This window comes from Mesoplodon densirostris, chromosome 8 (assembly GCF_025265405.1).
Source record: "Mesoplodon densirostris isolate mMesDen1 chromosome 8, mMesDen1 primary haplotype, whole genome shotgun sequence".
In the NCBI taxonomy this organism is placed as follows: domain Eukaryota; kingdom Metazoa; phylum Chordata; class Mammalia; order Artiodactyla; family Ziphiidae; genus Mesoplodon; species Mesoplodon densirostris.
In genome coordinates, this window is record NC_082668.1 from 71,426,446 (window position 1) to 71,446,355 (window position 19,910).

A 19,910-nucleotide genomic window follows, 5' to 3' on the forward strand; every position below is an offset into this window, starting at 1 on the left:
AAAACAAAAAAAAGAAGTATCCATCCATTCTTTTATTCAACAGACATACATTGAACACAGTTTATACTGAGAACAGTGTTAAGCACTGAGGATATAGAGTCACGTAACACAGCATTCCTGTCTTCAAGCTTACAGTTTCACAGAAGACATAGGCAAGTAAAAATACACTAGAACACAACAAGATTAAAAAAAAAAAAAAAAGATTCCATTCATTTTCCCAGAGCTGTAGGATACAGGTAGGAAACAGAAATGAAATTAGGAAAATGGGCTTTGGAGGGTCTAGTAAGGATCAGCTAATAAGAGTAAATACTATCCTTCTCCTTGTTTCTTCTTCAAGCTTCCCTAGAAAGAGGTCTGCATTTGTTGCCTCAACACCACCCATGCTTTAACTCCTTGCAATCTGGCTTCCATGCCTATAGTTCTATTATTCTACACAATCAGAAGTCTTCAATGACTCCTTGGTGGCCCAATCCCTGGGTCTTTGCTCAGTTGTCATTCTCTGGAGTGACCCCTTCTTTAATCTCTACCTTCTCTTCCAGAACACTTTCTTTCCATGTTTTCCTGTCACCCCTGAAACCTCCTTTTCCCATCTCCTCAATGTAGGCATTCCTTGAGTTCCGCACTTGATCATTTTCCCTCCTATCTTTACATGTGCTCTCTCTCCTCTGGCAATGTCATCTAACCGTTTGAGCTCCATTCTGTATGGATGATTCCAAATTCCATTCTTAGAACCCTCACTTTTCCTCAGGTCTCCAATATCTAGAATTTGATTGAGGAAATTCTACCTTAATATATGACCTAGGTAACTTGTATCAATCACATTTTTAATTTTTGGTATTTTATGATGCTTTGACATCTGGGGCTTCGCTGACTCAAGAGAGACTACCCCTCCCAGGGTTAATTAATTCCAAGAGATAGCAAGCTACTTGCTGGTGAGCACGCCTTTCATATGCAAACCAACCAACTCCAAGTTCACATTCCAACCTGCCTCTTATCAGGATCCTGCAGCCTAGGATACTATCCCTCTGCCCTAAATCATCACAGGGCCAGGTGCTAGACAACTAGAGACAACTACTATATTCAAACTAACAAATCCTAAGCCTACTCAGCTGCTTACCCTGCCTCTTCCATTCCTTCCCTTGAAAAGCCACAATAGAGGCTTTTGCCCATGCTTTCCCCTTGCTTCTTCTGCCTCCTGACCAACCCTGGTGCTTTACTATATAGCCCTGCATGACATACCATGCCTCCTATCTCTAGAAATCTATGAATACTAAAGCTTCTTCCTTAATAAAAATCATCCCCATGTCTGTGTGTCTTTAACCATATCTGATTAAAACGAATCCAGGGTACATTTTGAAACATAATTGAACCTATGTTTTTGAAAATAAACTTCACAACCCCTTATGCTCCCCATTTTTATATTAGTACCATGATCCTTGAAATCAACAAGACCCAAGCCTTCAGAGCCATTTTTTGGCATTTCCTTCTCTCTTGCCACATACATTTTATCACCTGCACAACTTCAGCAATTACCTCCCAACAAAGCTTCCCATCTTCTTCCTCTCCCAGATCCAAGCCATCCTACAAAATAGGACCAGATTTATTTCCCAAGAGTCACCCACAATCATACTGCCTGCCTGGCCAAATACCTTCAGTGGCTCCTCATTCATTGCCCACTGCATAAAAATTATATCCTTAGGCTAATTCAAAAGAAAAAGTATAGTCCAAGAAATAGAAAAATACCCAAAAGAATCCAATGTCTTAAAAGCTAAAGGAAAAAAATAATTAATTGAATGAAGATTATTAGCATCCATTGCCATGCTCCATTTTTGTTAAAATATTGCATTAAATGGAACACAGATAATTATATATACCAATAATCATGTATCTCCAATCATATACTGAAGATAGAGGTTGAAACACTTTGTTAAGGACTACCAGAAGGTGACCCCATTGGGGGGTAAGAGGTCAAAGCACCTCGTGCCTTTCCTGATTATGAAGCCCTCAAGAGTGATTTTCAGGTTTTGCCCATGTTCCTTGAGTCCACATTTCTAGGAAAACTATTATTCTTGAGTAGAGACCTTTTATCCCAAAGTCTAGAGATAATTTTTTACTCAAACATGAATACCATAGACCTAGTCCAAAAATTTTATTATAATCTCAAAACAGATGAACATCTGTTCACATGAAAAATGAATGGGGGCTTCCCTGGTGGCGCAGTGGTTGGGAGACTGCCTGCCAATGCAGGGGACATTGATCCCTGGTCTGGGAAGATGCCACATGCCACGGAGCAACTAAGCCCGTGCATCACAGCTACTGAGCTTGCACTCTAGACCCCATGTGCCACAACTACTGAGCCTGCGTGCCACAACTACTGACGCCCTCGCGCCTAGCACCCATGCTCCACAACAAGAGAAGTCACCACAATGAGAAGCCCGTGCACCGCTAGGAAGAGTAGCCCCCGCTCGCGGCAACTAGAGAAAGCCCGTGTGCAGCAACAAAGACCCAACGCAGCCTAAATCAATCAATCAATCAATCAATCAATCAATAAAAGTAAATGCTTAGAAAAATTGGGGGAGGATTAAAAACAACAAAAACAAACAAACAAAACAACAAAATGAATAATGGCCCACGATACAGTCTTCCAGAGGAGTATACGCTGACAACAGGTTCTAGCTAACAATTTGTCTGTGTTGGCATGACAATAAAACTACATACAGTAATATGGTAACGCTTAAGTCCATTAAAGCAGGAAACATGTATATGCTTATATAGTATATATTATAAAAGAAATCCCTAGAACCAAGTAAGACATTTGTTTTCCTTTTTCCTTGGTATTCACTTTTTTTCCCCTAGCAAGACATAGGGTGTTATTGGTTATAAATAATTTGTGGTAAAGCTTTGCTTTTTATAACAGAATGAGAAATACATGATAAACTATGTAGAAGGTATGATATACAGAGCACATTCCAGACTGAAAAGAACAAAACATGTCCCAACATCTCTCCCATCCCAAGTTCAAAGACTTGTGCATTACTGTAACAAATTACTTTGTGCAGTATTGTGGTATTATATTACCAAGTAAGAGAGAGTCACCCTGTGAGATAATAAGGTAGAAATCTATGGTATGTAATTGTTCTAAAGGCTGGTGATGCCTGAAATCTGTCCTGAGATGTTTGATACTCCACATAATTTCAAAGGGGCCCACAACATCAGCACAGGTTCCTGCCTGCCACTTTGGTATTTTGTGATCACTCCTTGGGGTGTGCTAAGGAATTTCACAGTCAAACAATTCTTTGAACATATGGTTACTATCTCAGAAAATACAAACTAAAAATTCAGATCAACTAAAGTGAAAAAATTTAAAGCAGCAGGCATTTGAGTATAGTTTTTTCAAATGATATTTTACAATGATTTTATATCATAAAAGCAACGCATTTTAGTAAAGAAAAAACATGAGACTTTTCTCATGATTATTGTGTGTACTATTGGTGATTTTACTTATTAACATAGAGTATTTCTCTCATCTCAGTAAGCTATCTTATCCTATCTTAGAAGACAGACATGTTGATTCATATTTAAAAAGAAAGGAGGGAAGGAAGGGTGGAGGGGTGGAAGGAAGGAAGGAAGGAAGGAAGGAAAGAATGGAGGGAGAAAGGGATGGAGAGGAAATATTATCCCAAAGTAATAAAAACAGGTTTTTCCCTGTTTGTAGAATTTAATTAACATCAATCCATTTAATTTCATTGAGCACTTTGCATTGTAAAAAATTATATACCATAAGCGTAAGTGAAATAAAAACTGAAATCATCATTCCTCCCTTCAGAGTTTAGCATCTAAATGGGAGAGACCTATAGAAAAGTGGAAAGAAACTCCACTATATGGTATAATCAACATAAGGTAAAAGAGGGTCCCATGGAGCACAGAAGAGAGACAGCTAAGGATTTCTGGGCAAGGGGCTCCCTGAGATTAGTTTCCAAGAACACGAAGAAGCTAACCTGGTGAGCAGAGAAGAAAAATTGGGGGAGGATTAAAAACAACAAAAACAAACAAAACAACAAAATGAATAATGGCCCACAATACAGTCTTCCAGAGGAGTATACACTGCAACAGGTTCTAGCTAACAATTTGTCTGTGTTGGCATGACAATAAAACTATATACAGTAATATGGTAACGCTTAAGTCCATTAAAGCAGGAAATTCGAATTCTTGGACCCCAACCTAGATTTACTGGATGAGAAACTTCAGGGGGTGAGCCCAGCAACTTTTGATGTAACAACCCTGCAGGTGATTCTGACAGACTTAAGTTTGAGAACCACTCACTGAAAAGAAATTGTTGTATTGGGTGTGCATGTGGGGTGGCAGAAGGAAAGGAGGGCAGGTGATGTACAAACCTATTTCCCTGTGTTGCTACGTAAGGTAGAACATTTTTATGTTTCTTTCTTGGAATGAGGCACATTCCTACATGAATTGCAAATCAAGAAAAATGAAACAGATGACAGATGACGCTTTTAACTTGTGTTTTTTCTGGTATCTGACCCTCTCTTGTCCATCCCATCTTCCTAAGGCAGCTATAGTTGATGATTATTAAACAAGTGCCAGGAAAAAATGAGTAAGGGAGTTTAAAATATAAACTCTTAACAAAAACCTAGGCATGTGTTTTCCACTTTCTTACTGTGTCAAAATACATTTGACTTGTCACATCACATTCTGTCTCACCACGTTTTCATCTTAAAAGGCAGGGAAGGAGTGTCTGATATTCTTGAGACAGAGGTATAGATGTTCACTTAGCCATATGTTTGGTTAATGCATTAGGTGTCCTCAAAGTTCTGCATTTTTCTGTCAGTTTTTAGAAACTTACATTCTTAGCAAAGAACAGAAATAGCTAATTAAGTTTCAGTGACAAGCACCTTGAGTTTTGATGTTATCAATTATTTCTGGCTTTAGATTTTCCTTCTTCCCTAGGGAGGCTGCGTGAACTTTGGAGTTACAGAGACATGGGTTCAACTATGGGCACTGTAGCTTCTAGCTCTAGGAACTGAACCAAGGTATTTCCTGTTTATGAACCTCCATTTCCTTTAGGTGTAAAATAGGAATGATAATTCCTCCTTTTGATGGTTATTGTTAGGAGTGGATGAGATGAAGCATATGTCATATGGAGATATTCCGTTATGTTAGGTCTCTTCCCTTTTCTCTGAATAGCCACCTTTTAACTGAACTGTCATGGGACAAGCTCTCTAGGTTGGATCTGGAATATTCTGAATCTTTTTCTTCTCTTCCTAGTGGTAAGCCTGGTGTAAGAAACAGCACTGCAGTGGATGGGTTGGTTATCTCATGAAGGCATGGCTAGAAGGCATGGGCTAGAAAGCTCTACTTACAATAGAGAAAAACATATAAGGATGCAGAGTCTTGTGAGTTAATTATAAACATTAATTCAGTTAATTTTTTTTAATTTTATTTATTTATTTATTTTTAGCTGTGTTGGGTCTTCATTTCTGTGCGAGGGCTTTCTGTAGTTGCGGCGAGCGGGGGCCACTCTACATTGTGGTGCGCAGGCCTCCTACTATCGCGGCCTCTCTTGTTGCGGAGCACAGGCTCCAGACGTGCAGGCTCAGTAGTTGTGGCTCACGGGCCCAGTTGCTCCGCAGCATGTGGGATCTTCCCAGACCAGGGCTCGAACCCGTGTCCCCTGCATTGGCAGGCAGATTCTCAACCACTGCGCCACCAGGGAAGCCCTAATTCAGTTAATTTAGCCCAGAGCCAGTAAACTTTGGATGTGACTTTGAGCCCACCCCTTATCTTCTTGTTTGGGAAGCTTCAAAAATATTTATAGAATAGATTTCTAGACTCAGCCACAGAGACACCATTCCTTTAGTACACAGAAAACTACAAGAAGGCGACCTAGAATGGAGCAGCTACCTCTAGCCTAAATGCATGTTCAGGCCCAGCCCATGTTGTAAATACACGTTTGGAAACTGAAGCACTTAATTCTTCATTTAAAGACGTCCCCAAACAGACCTAATGGTAATACAGGGCCACAACCTGACAATTTTTCCATGGAGATTGATGTGTTTTAAAATGCAAAATTTTCCTAATTTTATAGAGGTAATGCTGCCCATTTACCTTACATTAAATAATACCCCAGTAGGTCTGGAGCAGCACCTGTGAACATATTAATATTTCTGAAATGTAATATATAAATATTCACATTAGTAGGATAAATAAAGACCAAAAGAACTTCACATTCTTTCATGTTTTGCCACAAAATAAGTTCAGATCAAGTCAAGTTTCACAACCAAATGAGAAGAAGAAAATTTACAGTTTTCAGTACTTTTTGACTTTCAGAAAAATGGGTAAATGATTGAGGACCTGTGATATATCTTCCTTAAAGGTGTTTTCAATCCTATTATGTTACTGGATCCAAAATCCTCATATTTCATGGGCAGGATCCAAAATAGTATTTAAAGCCACTTGCTCAAATCATAAAAGGGCAGAAATTATTTCCAATTCTGCTATCACACTTTAGACTTGTATTGATAAAAAAACATGTGCATGAGTGATGGCTTTTAATTTACTGTGATGATTTTAAGTTATTGGTGGCAAAAACTGTCAAGTGAGAACAAAGTGTACTTTGCCAACGTATTTAATAAGTGTTTTCCAGGGTTGACAGAAAATTTAAAGGAAATTATTTGTTTGTAAATTAAAGAAAATAAGACTTCAAAAAAAACCACTTAAATTTTAGCTCCTAAAAACTGTTGAAAAGTAATCACTGAGCATAATTCTTCTAGCACATTCATTCCTCTATTTGAGATGCCTTTAGAAGCAGGGAAAGCTCTTCAGGACCTGCCAGGGTCCTGAGTACCGTAATACCTGGTTGAGGAGTAGGACAGTCAAGTTAATGGATGCAAATGTTACATATGATGAAAATGGAAAGAAAGAGTGTGCTAGGACTTCCTGAGTATTATTACGAAAAACATTGCTGGCTGGTTACATTTTGGACTTTCCCAACTATACCTGTGCTCAGAATATCTTTGTGATAATTGTGTAGGGATCTCATAGGCATTTATTCACTCATGAATCCTTATTTATTGAAGTGCTGATTATGTGCCAGAAAGAGTACTAGGCCCTGGAGATACAATGGGGAATGAGAAGGCTTAGTTCTGTTTACAATACAGTGGAGACATGTAAACAGTCCTGGAGGAAAAGAATTTAAGTTAGATAGATTAAAAAAAGAGAGGTTTTTTTGATCCCACAATCATCACATTTTCTTAACTTGCTCTGCATGCCCTGACATGATTTGGGATTCCTACCTTTGGATAAAGTCAGAACAGAATGCAGCTAATAAAAATAACTACCATTTATTGAGCATTTTGCACTAAACCCTTTGCTAAGCTCAGCTACATAATTATTTCATTTTACCCTCATAACTCTATTAGGCAGGTTCAATTATTGTTCCTAATTTATGGATAAGAAAACCAAAAACCAGAGAGGACAAAGAACATTTTCACACAACTAAGTACAGGCCCACAATCCCTTAATTATTATTCCAAAATCCAAAGAGCTCTGTAAACCAAATATGCTTTTCATAATCATTTAGCATCAAATCCTACACTGAACTGTAGAGAGTCTTTACATTTCTCACTTAAGGAGAAAATTCCTACATTCATATATTTCTTTACAGAAATAGTTATGTACTTGATTGAGTACAGCCTAGAGCCTGCTGGGAGTATTACATAATACATAATATATGCACTGTATTATCTTTCTTAAATAAGAATAATTCTAATTTATGTAATGCATCTAAGAATCATAGATAAGAAAAGTAGAATTCTAGCTTATTCATCTCCAGGCTATTCTTACCAATAAGTCCTCACAAACTTCTTTTAATAAGCCTGTGATACTCAGGTGCCAGGTAATTTATCATCTGAACATAGGAGAGTAAAAGAAGGTACTATTCATAATTACTCAGGGACAATGGACATAAATTAGGACTATTCCAGGCAAACCAGGATGTATGGTCCACCCCATTTTGGTGGCCATGTGGCCTGAAAAAGTGTGAATGCCCATTAATTATAGTGAAATCTTTGCATCTCATCTGGATTGCATTTGCCGCCTCAAGGAATGTGAGGACCTTTACTGTAATGCCTCAGAAGTATTTTAAAAGCTCTTGGCTTTTAGAAAGCTCCCCCTGGCCCAGTGTGGATGCCCCATGAGAATGAAAGTAAGTATAGCTGTAAGGAGATTACTTCAACAATTTACATTAGGCAGAATATGATAAAGACTGAAAAAAATATAGCACTAATGTGGACAAAGGTACAGCCTACACTCAAGGGAAGGAATCAATAGATTTTCCACTGGATGACCAATTGGATATGGGAGATAATTGGGAGCCTAGGGCAATTCCCAGTTTTATGACTTGGAAGCTTGAAAAATGATTGTTGAAATAGGGACCACAAGAAACATTACCAGCTGTGGAGAAAACAGCCTGAGATTGTCAATTTTGAGGTGTCTATGAAATACTTCAAACTCTACTAGCAGAAAGCTTTAAATATAATTAGGTAAGAAACTAACCCTGTCCACAAGGGCTGAGCACAATCCTTTAAACATGGTTGTTGCTAAATAGAGATTTTTGTCTATTGTCTGTAAGTATTCCAGAGGTTTTGACTTCAGATCCCCAGAATGATTAGCTGTAGTCAAGGATTATTTACCTATTCACTTTGATATGTTAATAGTAAACTTGGTCACATGTCCTGGTGTTACAGTAGAGTCTTAATTTGCTTTTTCTGGATGATCCTCTCTAGCAAGGTAGGACCTTTCTAACAGTACTGGCCAATGGATTCACTGGGAAAATTTTCTATTCTAGCCCAGGCTTCATCTTCATGTCATTTAAGTGAAACTCTGATGCCAGAAAACTTTGACCCTCCCTGTATATCTGACGAAGTAAATCTGTCAAGATAAATTGTAAAAGACTTTGAATTGGGGGAAAAAAGGATTTTAGATGTTCTATCTAGTACACTCTTGCAGGTCGTCTCTACATTTCATTGTTTTTGAGCTATTTTACAACTCCAACTGCAGAAAATTAATAGAAATGCAAATGATCCTTGTCCATAGAAATGCAAATGATTTGTGTCTAGTGAAAATGCAATTGATTATTGCCCTATCCATATACACCAGTTTTACATCTATTTGTAAATTCATTTCAGCATTCCTGGTTGCCTAAACATGTATGTTTCTTGAATTCCCCTTTGAACAGTGTGTAACATCTTTCTGCTTCCCTAATTAGTTAATGAGTTAAATAAAATATTTAAGACATGTTCATTTTATATTTGTATGAGAGTAACGAGTTTGCCTTTATTTAAAATTTATCTTTTTACAAACAACAATGACAGAAGTATGATTTAATAAGAACTTACTATGTGGCACTTTGTTAAGTATTCGCCATACATTATATATTTTAATTCTCACAAATACCCTCTCTGATATTTTCTACTATTATCATTATGACCCTTTTACAGATAAGGAAACTGAAGTTTTATAAGGGCAAGTGGCTTGCCCAAACTTACCCAGCCTGCCTGACTCCACAGCCAATGTTCTCATCCACCACAATACACTTAGATATTTATCAATATTGACTGCAAATTTTATCAGAAGTCTCAATAATAAAACTATAAATTTATATATATTCTTGATTTTCATTAATGATACATATGACAGAATACCTATGACCATATTCATATTTTTCAAAAAGAAAGTGATTATATAGTTACAGGGTTTGACCTACTACTGGATTACAGGAAAATAATTCAAATTCGTAGCATATAATGTCCTTCCTGAGCTAACTCCTGCCTATCTTGGCAACCATAACTGGAGCTCTTTTCCACTAACCCCTGTGCCCTGAGGATATTGAAAACACAAAGCTCCTTACATTTCCACTCGTGTTACTTTCTTTGCCTGAATACTTTCCCCAATTTGCACCTTTGGAATACCTATTCATACTTCAAGACTAAAAATAAGCATGACCTCCTCATAATGTATTCCCTGAGTTTCTCATCACCCTTGTATTCCAGCAGCATCCTGGGTACACTTTGCTATAGTATTTATGACACTGCCTTTGAATCATCTGCGTACTTGTTTATTTTTAACTACTTTTGGGAGAAAAATCTTGATTTTCTTTATAATCTTAGAACCTAAAGCAGTACCAGGCTCAGTAGGTGCTCAAAAAATGTTTATATGACATGAATTAATTAAATAAAATGATATGAAGATTTTTCTTCCTCTAAAGCTACCATTATGTTCTTAGAAACAACCACCCTTTCATTGATCTTTTTTTAAATAGAAATGGAGGCACATTAGCCATTAAGTCACAAAACAACACAAAGGCCTTTACCTCTGCCCTTAGAACCCTAAAACTGCTTTCCTATCATTTATCCTATAATATCTTCAGAAATTTATTATTTTTTGTTAAAATGATATATAAGCCAGAGTTCTAAGCCACCTCCAGGTGTTACTCATTTTTCCCTGGTTATCTCCCATGTGTACAAGAGGTATACATGTTAATAAACTTCTGCTTGTTTTTCTCTTGTTAATCTGTCTTTTATTACAGGTGTCTCAGCCAAGAACTCAGAAGAGGGCGAGAAAATTATTTTTTCTCCCTTACACTGAAAACAGGAAGTAATTTTTGTTGACATTGGTAAGTCAGCTTCCATCTTATACAATGTACAAATGGATGTTTAATTAATACTACTTTATTATGCCACTTAGAGGTAATGAGACCATATTCAAACCAATAATGACATCAAAATTGATATCCCCAGGGCTTCCCTGGTAGCACAGTGGTTGAGAGTCCGCCTGCCGATGCAGGGGATGCAGGTTCGTGCCCCGGTCCAGGAAGATCCTGCATGCCGCGGAGCCTGTGCTCCACAGCGGGAGAGACCACAACAGTGAGAGGCCCGTGTACCGCAAAAAAAAAAAAAAAAAAAAAATTGATATCCCCAAACAATTAGTAAGTTACTTTTTATTATTACTTCATTTTGTATTATTCTACTACAAGAATATAGTAATACTCAAATGCTCTAGTCAGATTTACTAAATATACTAGATCTGCATAATCTGTAGTAATTAATTGATTGTGATCTATTTATTATTTTTGGTAATAACATCTCAGGAACACTTAAATCATGCTGAGCTTCACAATCTGGGCAGACATTTGACTGTTTAGAAGGATTGTGTATGTGTCTCTAAAAAGACCAAAGTACACATTGAAAACCAATACAAGAATTGTGTTAAAAGGAACACACATCAATCCATTGGGCAAATGGGAGCATGTGGTAAAAACAATGCCTTATCCACGCATCTAGTTTGCTAATATATGCAAGTAAGGGTATTAGGAAACATCTTCTCTATAATTGTTTCACTTAAAGAATGTCCTCCATTTATCCAATGGGGATGGGGGCAAAGGGGTGTCAGTGTGGAGTAATTACATAAATAGGGATAGGGACACCAAAGTATGGCTTTTAAAATTTTATCAATTTCACCTTTAATGCCTATAGGTTTCAGTTTCAAGATAAGCAAATATTACTGGCCCATTATGGACCAGGTACTGGGCAGGAAAGGCCCCACCACATGGTAACATGTGCATAAAGTACCCATCCACAATGTTCTTTCTGTGTGATTGTATATTCCTTTTATAAATGCCTTAGCTTCTGGAAATAAGGGGGAAGTGATTTTGAGGGTGTTACCATAAGCTCCAGCTCTTTGAAGTTATTAATATATGCTTGCATTTTAACATATTTTTCCTATAAATTCATTTTGCTTCCAACTGTAACGAGAGCGACAAAAACACACTGACTTCAGGACACACAGTTTTAAATCATTACTGCACTATAGGGTTTGGCACTGTCCCAGAGGACCAGGATATTTAGTGCAGAAGCCTTGTTTATAAATGCTTCTTTATAAAGAGAATGAAAAGGGCCAATTTCTTGATGGACTCTGTTCTTTCACACAAATCGCTGCACGTTCATATGGAAAACATAATGGAACACCTCCATTTTGAAGCTCTATCATCACCCGAAGCAAAATTCCCACATCTTGAGTTCCCATCTCTTAACAATATTGAAACAAATCTAAGGGGTAAACACACTGGATCAACCATTATTCAGCAGGCACTTGCTTTACAAGGAAAGGGTCACAGTTAACTATTCAAACACTTGGAACCCAGAGACTAGCTGAGTGATAACAGAGTACAGGCATCAGTGTTGGCATTTAGTCTTGAAAAGCTGTTGATCAGAGACTTCAGGGTCCTTGAGATAAATTTCTTCTTTGAACATGTTTATAATAGTTCATTTGTAATGTAATTTTTAGGCTTATGAACAGGGAAATCTTTCTTCTATGTTTCTCCAAAGGAGCTTTAAGACATCTATGAAACTTTGAGCAAACCACAAAACTTCTGTAAGTCTAAGTTTCCTGCACCTGTAGAATGGATAAAATAATACTCCCATGCATGGAAAGAATCTGTTGGTACACTTGAGATTCATCCACAATGCAGGGCAGCTTACTCACAGCAAAACAAATCAGACATCAGTCCTTCCTATTAACAAGTTCTGGTGACTGGCCAGGCAGAGAGGTGTGCACATAATTGGAGTCTGGACCAAAATGGAAGTCCAGTCCTAGGACCTTGGATCCAGGTGACCCATTAAAAAAACTGGCAGTTGTACCATGAGGAGAGTTATGACGTGCAGAGCAACAAGGGTAACTGGGTTTCAGCACTAAATCTTTACTTCCTAGTCAAATAAATTGGGAGAAGAGCCTGCTTAAGAATCAATAAGAATATCCAAGTTACCTTCAGCAAGTCACTTAACCCTCAGTGTGACTGCATCATCTATAAAATTGGGACATCAATGGTACCTATCGCGTAGTGTTCATGGTTGAGAGTAATCATTATCTAAGTGATGGCTTATTATTAGGAAGTCACACTATAAAAGGAGCCTACATTCAAATATCTAACATCTGGAACATTAAAATTATTTTTGTAGTTTAAGGCCCTGACCTACTAGGATAAAAAGGCAAATATGAAACTTTGAAAGGAAACTTATTTCACTTATTAGTAGCTATCTTCAGGTTGGTGGAGTCTCAGCCCTGACAAAGTAATGGCCAGAGAGTTAAAAGAAAATTTGGGTGGGGAGAGGAGGTATAAGAAGTTCAGAATGAAGGTGGAACAAAGGAAAGTTAGTCTGATTAGTGAGTCCTTCTCAAATCTTGGAAAGAGTAAAAGAGCCCTCATGTGCAGGAAAGAACACCCATCCAGAGAGGAAAAGAATTATCATCACAGCCTCACTCACTCAGTGTCCCCGCTAAACAGAGCACTGGCCTTGAGCTCAGAATTTACAATAAATGCAGACAGACTCAATGAAAAGAAGTCACTGGGACTAAATAGAAACATGTCATTTTCTTCCCTCACTCAACCTCTTCTTCCCTCTTCTTTCTTTCTTTTCTTTTTCTTTCTTCCTTCCTCCTTTCTTTCTTTCTTTCTTTCTTTTCTTCCTTCCTTCCTTTCTTCCCTATATATTCATTGGACTTTAGAGGAAGCATATAGTTGCTTCAGGCAACTGTCTAAATCATAACACTTTTTCAAGAGTAAATATTTTGAAGGCTGGTTTAGAGGCATGCACAATGGCATGTTGGTGAATATCTAAAACTGTATAAACTAAAATGAAATGAAAGGCTCTGTGAAGCCATCCCCCTAAATATTGAAAACAAGCATTAAACTGTCTCAATGAAGGTAAAGGGAATTGATACGCATTTATAGCAGTTGAATAAATGATATGAGCAGAAACAGCACACAGTGAATTTAGAGCTCATTTCAAAAATTGTGTAGACTTCACTGCATCAGTGCTTGTAGGGAGCTTATCTCCTTCCTACAGATGTGAAACCTAAATTTGATAAACTCTCTTTCTAGGCTCTGTATTAAGAAAGGGGTATTTCTTTTACTAAAGGCAGAGCATAAAAAAGAATATTCAAAGGTTATGTACATATACATACACATATACATACATATATATTATTTATATATAGATATATATGCATACGTGTATGTGTGTGTGTGTGTGTATATGGGTATGTGTGTTGTGAATATATCCCCATCCCTCTTCTGAGTTTATTTTAGGAGAAAGAGCTGCTCCATAGGTTTAGCCAAGTTTGCCATTTTCTTCATGAATATTCATTTCTTTAGGGAGAGAATAATTTGCACACACTGCTGACAAGAGGGAGCCAGCTGGTGTGTGACATTGTCCAAAGGGACAAATGAGTCTCACCAGCATTGCAGAAAGACTTTTCAACCTAGAATTGTAACTACCTTTATGGCATCTGAACGGCAGATGAGTTTACACTTACTTGTGAACTGAAGGGGTTCAAAACATGCCACCTCAAAGTATGCCACTCTGGCATAGGATGACTTTTTTTTTTTGAGGTACACGGGCCTCTCACTGTTGTGGCCTCTTCCGTTGCAGAGCACAGGCTCTGGACGCGCAGGCTCAGCGGCCATGGCTCACGGGCCCAGCCGCTCCGTGGCATGTGGGGTCCTCCCGGACCGGGGCACGAACCCGTGTCCCCTGCATTGGCAGGCAGACTCTCAACCACTGCGCCACCAGGGAAGCCCTGGCATAGGATGACTTTGAACAGAAGGCAACTGAGAAAAAGCAGAGACAGGCCGATCTCTCTGCCTTTCCTGTATCTATCTGTAAACAGAACATAAATGCCTCTTGTGAAGGTATCCCTGCTCCTTCACATACCAGGAAGGGAACAACAACCTTATCACCAAAGACAAGATGGCACCAAAAGTCTACACAAACAAACCTTACTAACTAGCCCTTATTTTCCATTAGTTGCCCCATATATTTGCCTTCCCGTAATTTGCCACCCGTAGAAGGTCAAAGTCCTTTCCCTTATCTTATCACTTCTCTACAAAGTTATTGTTCTTCACTAAGATGCTATACAGGCTCAAGTTCCAACCTCCCCTTTGAGTTACTCATTTCTGAGTACTCCTGTGTGAATGCACGATGAACATATTAATAAACTCCTGTTTGTTTTCTCTTGTTAATCTATCTTTCATCAGTCTAATTTGCAAGGCCTCGATGAACCTAAAATGAGTAGAGGGAAATAATTTTTTCCTTCATGTGAATCCCACTGGGTCCTAGGATATCTATTTATCAAAATCTTAAAACTTCAGAAATGTTGAAAACTAGAGCTCTTGTTGGCAAGGAAAGCTGAAGGTCATAGGTAAGAGAGGAGATTAGGAGCTTTAGCTTCTGTTAAGTGCTCACCACCTACTTCTGGCTACACATCTAACTTCAACCACAGCCAAAATTAATCTCTCCAGAAGCTGGAAACAATTCCCGATTTTCACACACACACACAGGTTCCTCTGAGCATTTAATGACTATTTCAGGAGATAATAAAGCAGCACCCCATCCCCAATACACCACAAATGTATCAGGAGCTTGGCATATATTACTTCTTTATATCCTCATGACAACAGTGTAAGACACTGCAATCACTCCCATTTTACAGATAGGAAACCTGAGGCTTAACACCAAAATCACACAGCCAGCAAGTGGTAGGCCCAATACAGGCCTACTCAGAGATATTGCAGGTTCAGTTCCAGACCACCTCAATAAAGTGAATATCACATAAAGCGAGTAACACTAATTTTTTGGTTTCCCAGTGCATATAAAAGTTATGTTTATACTGCAGTCTATTAAGTGTGCAATAGCATTATGTTTTGAAAAACAATGTATGTACCTTAATTACAAAATACAAAACAAAAAATTACTAAAATAGTAGTATCAAAGATCACTGATTACAAATCACCATATCAAATGTAATAATAATGAAAAAGTTTGACATATTGTGAAAATTACCAAAATGTGACACAGAGTCATGAAGTGAGCAATGCTATTGGAAAAAAATGGCACCAGTAGACTTGCTTGATGCAGAGTTGCCAGAAAACTTCAATTTGTAAAAAAAAAAAAAAAAAACCTCAATATCTGCAAAGCATAATAAAATGAGGTATGCCTGTATTAAAACCAGGTCTATATGACATGTACTTCTAACCACTACCTCTCCATGTTGCCTACCATTCATGATAACAATGCCTTTAATTTTGCAAAGAAGATATCAGCATAATTTCCACATAAAATCATTCCCACCTGCCTATATCCAGTTCAGTGGATTAATCAAACTAAAAGAAAAGTAAAACTAAGAAAAAGTTTTATGGAAAACATAAAAATTGAGAGTCTATTCAAATATTTCATAAAAATGATTCATCCCACACTCTTCCTATAGCAAGTTCTCTGGCTCTTTTATTAAGTCTAGTTTCCATTTGCTGAGGTTACACTTCATTACTGAAGAATTCCTTGAAAATAAAAACATCAGACATCAAAGCAGAACTTGTTTTCTGACCTATTTTTGATGATCATTGGAAACAATGAGGTTTCTATGCATTTCTCTCTCCTTTTTGTTCTTTCTTTGTGATTACTCCCATCTTTTGTAATTCATTACACCCCAAGGCAATTACTGCATTTGGTGAAATGCACAGCTTTAAAAGGAATTTCCATGCAGAGTTACAGAAACTGAATGCCACATTTCTGAGCAAAGCACTCTTCCTTGGGGCATTGTGGATTAGCCTTTCCATGCTAATGGGCTTGGATGGAGACAGTTCCCTTAGCAGTGCATTGAAAAGTCTGAAAATAATTGCCCTTTTTAGGTTAGTCCTTTGGTGACTGCCTAAGACAAGTTACATCTTACAGTCCTCTCTCCCTAAACCCAGCTGTTGTTCATTTAGCCACTTAGCTAAGGAAGTCTGCCTTTCGTGGAGAAAGAAATTACACATAGATCAAGCTGAAATCTCTCTGTGATTGTGAGTCTGTACTCACCTCTAATGAAGATATATCAGAGCTCTGGCCTAAAGCCTTGGATTTTCAGGCCATTTGGGCCAGCTGTCACTGCCCAGAACCCACATCACTGTAAACAAAGTAACCCAGACCCTTCGCAACCAATGTTGTACATTAGCATACATGGCCTGAAGTATCATGGGCTTTGTCAGAACAGTTAAAGATTCTTTGCCTTATTTTATTTAACTGAATGAATACTTCCAAGAATTAGATCATAATATAATGTCCGTGGCAATTTAAGTACAGATACACTGAAGTCATGCACAAATATTAATACAAATAAGTGAAAAGCCCATGTCACTGCTGTCACGGGCATTACCACCAGGGCACTGGGGTGGTGGGTGCCTTTGCCACACCTAGGATCACTTGGGTCGCAGGCACTTCCACCATGGTGGTGGGGAGGATGGAGAGGAAACAAGTTTCTGGGTGTCTCTGCCATATCCGAGGTTTTCAGGTTCACAGTGGCCACCACCGTGGGGAGGGGGGCCAGAGCTGGGAGTGCCACCACGGCTGAAGAGGCCAGGGTCACTGGCCCTGCAGCCACTGCTGCCTGGTACCGTGGGCAACACTGTGGCCTGGAGAGCAGAGTCACGTGTGCCACCACTTCTGCTAGTAGGAGGTTCTTTGGGGCTGCAGGCTCAGCTGCCACAGCCAAGAGGCTGGGATCAGAGACATCGTCTCTGCTGTTCCCCCGGGATCCTACCTCTCTCTGTGTTCCAGTTCACCCACCTTCAGATGTACAGATAAGTGTATCTCTCCAGCATCCTGGTGTGTTGGGCACAGGAACTTCGTTGAGTTATGGATGTTTCACTAGTTGTAGACTGAAGGGGAGAAACAAAGGGAGTGTCTCATGCTGCCATGATGCTAACACAGACTATTCTATCTTGGATCTCCCTTTCTGTATGAGTGAAAGAGAGGTCAACATGCTACCCTAGGTACTGAAAATAAACTCCTCCACAAAATAGTCACAGTCCCTGCCCTTGTGGGGCTAGCAGTCAAGTAGTAAATAATAACAGTAATGAGAATATTAAAAACAGTAGCAAACTTTGATTAAAAGCATACTGTGTGCTGGGGATTGTTCTAAGCACTTTACATGTATTGTCTCATTTAATCCTTGCTTGAATTGTCTTTACTCACTGTCTCTACATCTTCACCTCTCCTTCTTTCTTGAAATGACACCATTCAGACTTCTGTTCCCACTGGAACCAAACAGTACAAAGGCCCTTCCACGTCCCCTGCCTCCTTTGTAGGAAAGCTTAAGTCTCCCAGCCTCCCTAAGTCACAAAAGGAAAGGCTTAAGCAGTTAATGATTAGGACAATAGAGTCACAGACTCAGAGTCTGATGCACATTCCTGAATTGTTTTACAGATACTATAACTGCCACCAGAGGGAAAAAGCTAACTGCATGATAACCAGACTGTAGACAGGACACAAGCTGCTTCATCTTGAGCAGTACTAAATCTATGGCTAGCAAAATTCTAAGAAATGGCCTTAAAAGAATGGATTAAAACACTATTGCTCATAATAATCTATATCTTTGTGGGCATCAAAATAATTGTAGCTTGTTCTGACCACATATGTAAGTAGGTAACTAAAACTGTCAGCAAAGAGATGCTTCAAGCCCATGTTGATACCTTTCACTCTAAGACCTCAATGCCATTTCTCAGCATGAAGCAGTTACAGAAGACAGACCTTCGTTCCTCATCACATAGAAATATGGAATAGTATGGGGTGAGGGGGATTGTAAGCAGCTCTTTGAAGGAAACTGCCCTCAGCGGGACACCCCTTTTATCTTGTCACTTTAGCAAAGCTAGATTGTAACTAACCTTACACCAGGCACCGGCCATGCTCTGCTCATCTCTGGCCCAGGCACACTTTTCAAATCTTTTTGATCACACAGTACCTTGCCTAACCTATTGCTACTTTCTTTAGATCAGAGAAGTAGAAATGTCCCTACTTAAATTATATCCATTTGATGTCTAACCTTAATCTTTGTGTGTGTGTGTAAAATTAAATAATGGGTAATACTGTAAGACTATTCCACCTAATTTTTTTCACTTAGTGTATAATGAACATCTTCTCATATCAGTAAATATTACACAACATTCTAATGACTCTGTAGTATTCCATTATATAAATATATACCATATGTTATGCAACCCATACCCTATCCTATTACTGAACATTTATTTTTATTTTTATATGCATTTGTAGTTATTTTCTTAACACATATATGATGTTTATGCATACTTTCAAAGATGTGGAATTGTTGGATGAAACACTATGCAAAATTTTATAATTTCTAATACATATTGCCAAAATGACTACCAGAAAGATTGTGCCAGCATTGTGTTCCCAGGAATGGTGATGCTAACTGAACCAGCAGTGTAAAATGTTGGTTGGAGTGCTGTAATTCTATATGTAGATATGTCCCCAGTGTTGTACACTGGCAATCACTGCTTCGTTCATTATAAATTACTGAAAGTGCAGAATGCTTTTGGCCATAGCTTGTAGTTGATACAGCTGTTAGTCTCTTTCTCTCAGATTGCGGTAATGTTTACAATGCCTCTTATAAAGTCAAAGGATTTGTACCAATAATAATTTAAAAAAGAAGCATAAATGAAGAATAAGTAATGAACAGATGACCACATCTCTTCCCTAGCTTCCCCTTCGGTAATCTCTCAAACGAACTGTGTGAACAAGATAGCATCTAAAGAAAGCTCACAAGGAGACTACAAGTCTGCATGCAGTGGGAGTTGGCCACAAGTTTTATCTCCTATCTCAGTGATTAACTGATAGTACTTCCCCTTTTCCCTTTAAAAACCTTCATGGCTGAGCTGAATCTTCAGAGTTGTTTTTTGGGGGACTTTAGTCCACCTTCTCCCCAGACTGCCAGCATTCTGACTAAAAGCAATTTTCCTTTCTACCAACATGTGCCTCTTGGGTATTGATTTTTGAGTGGTG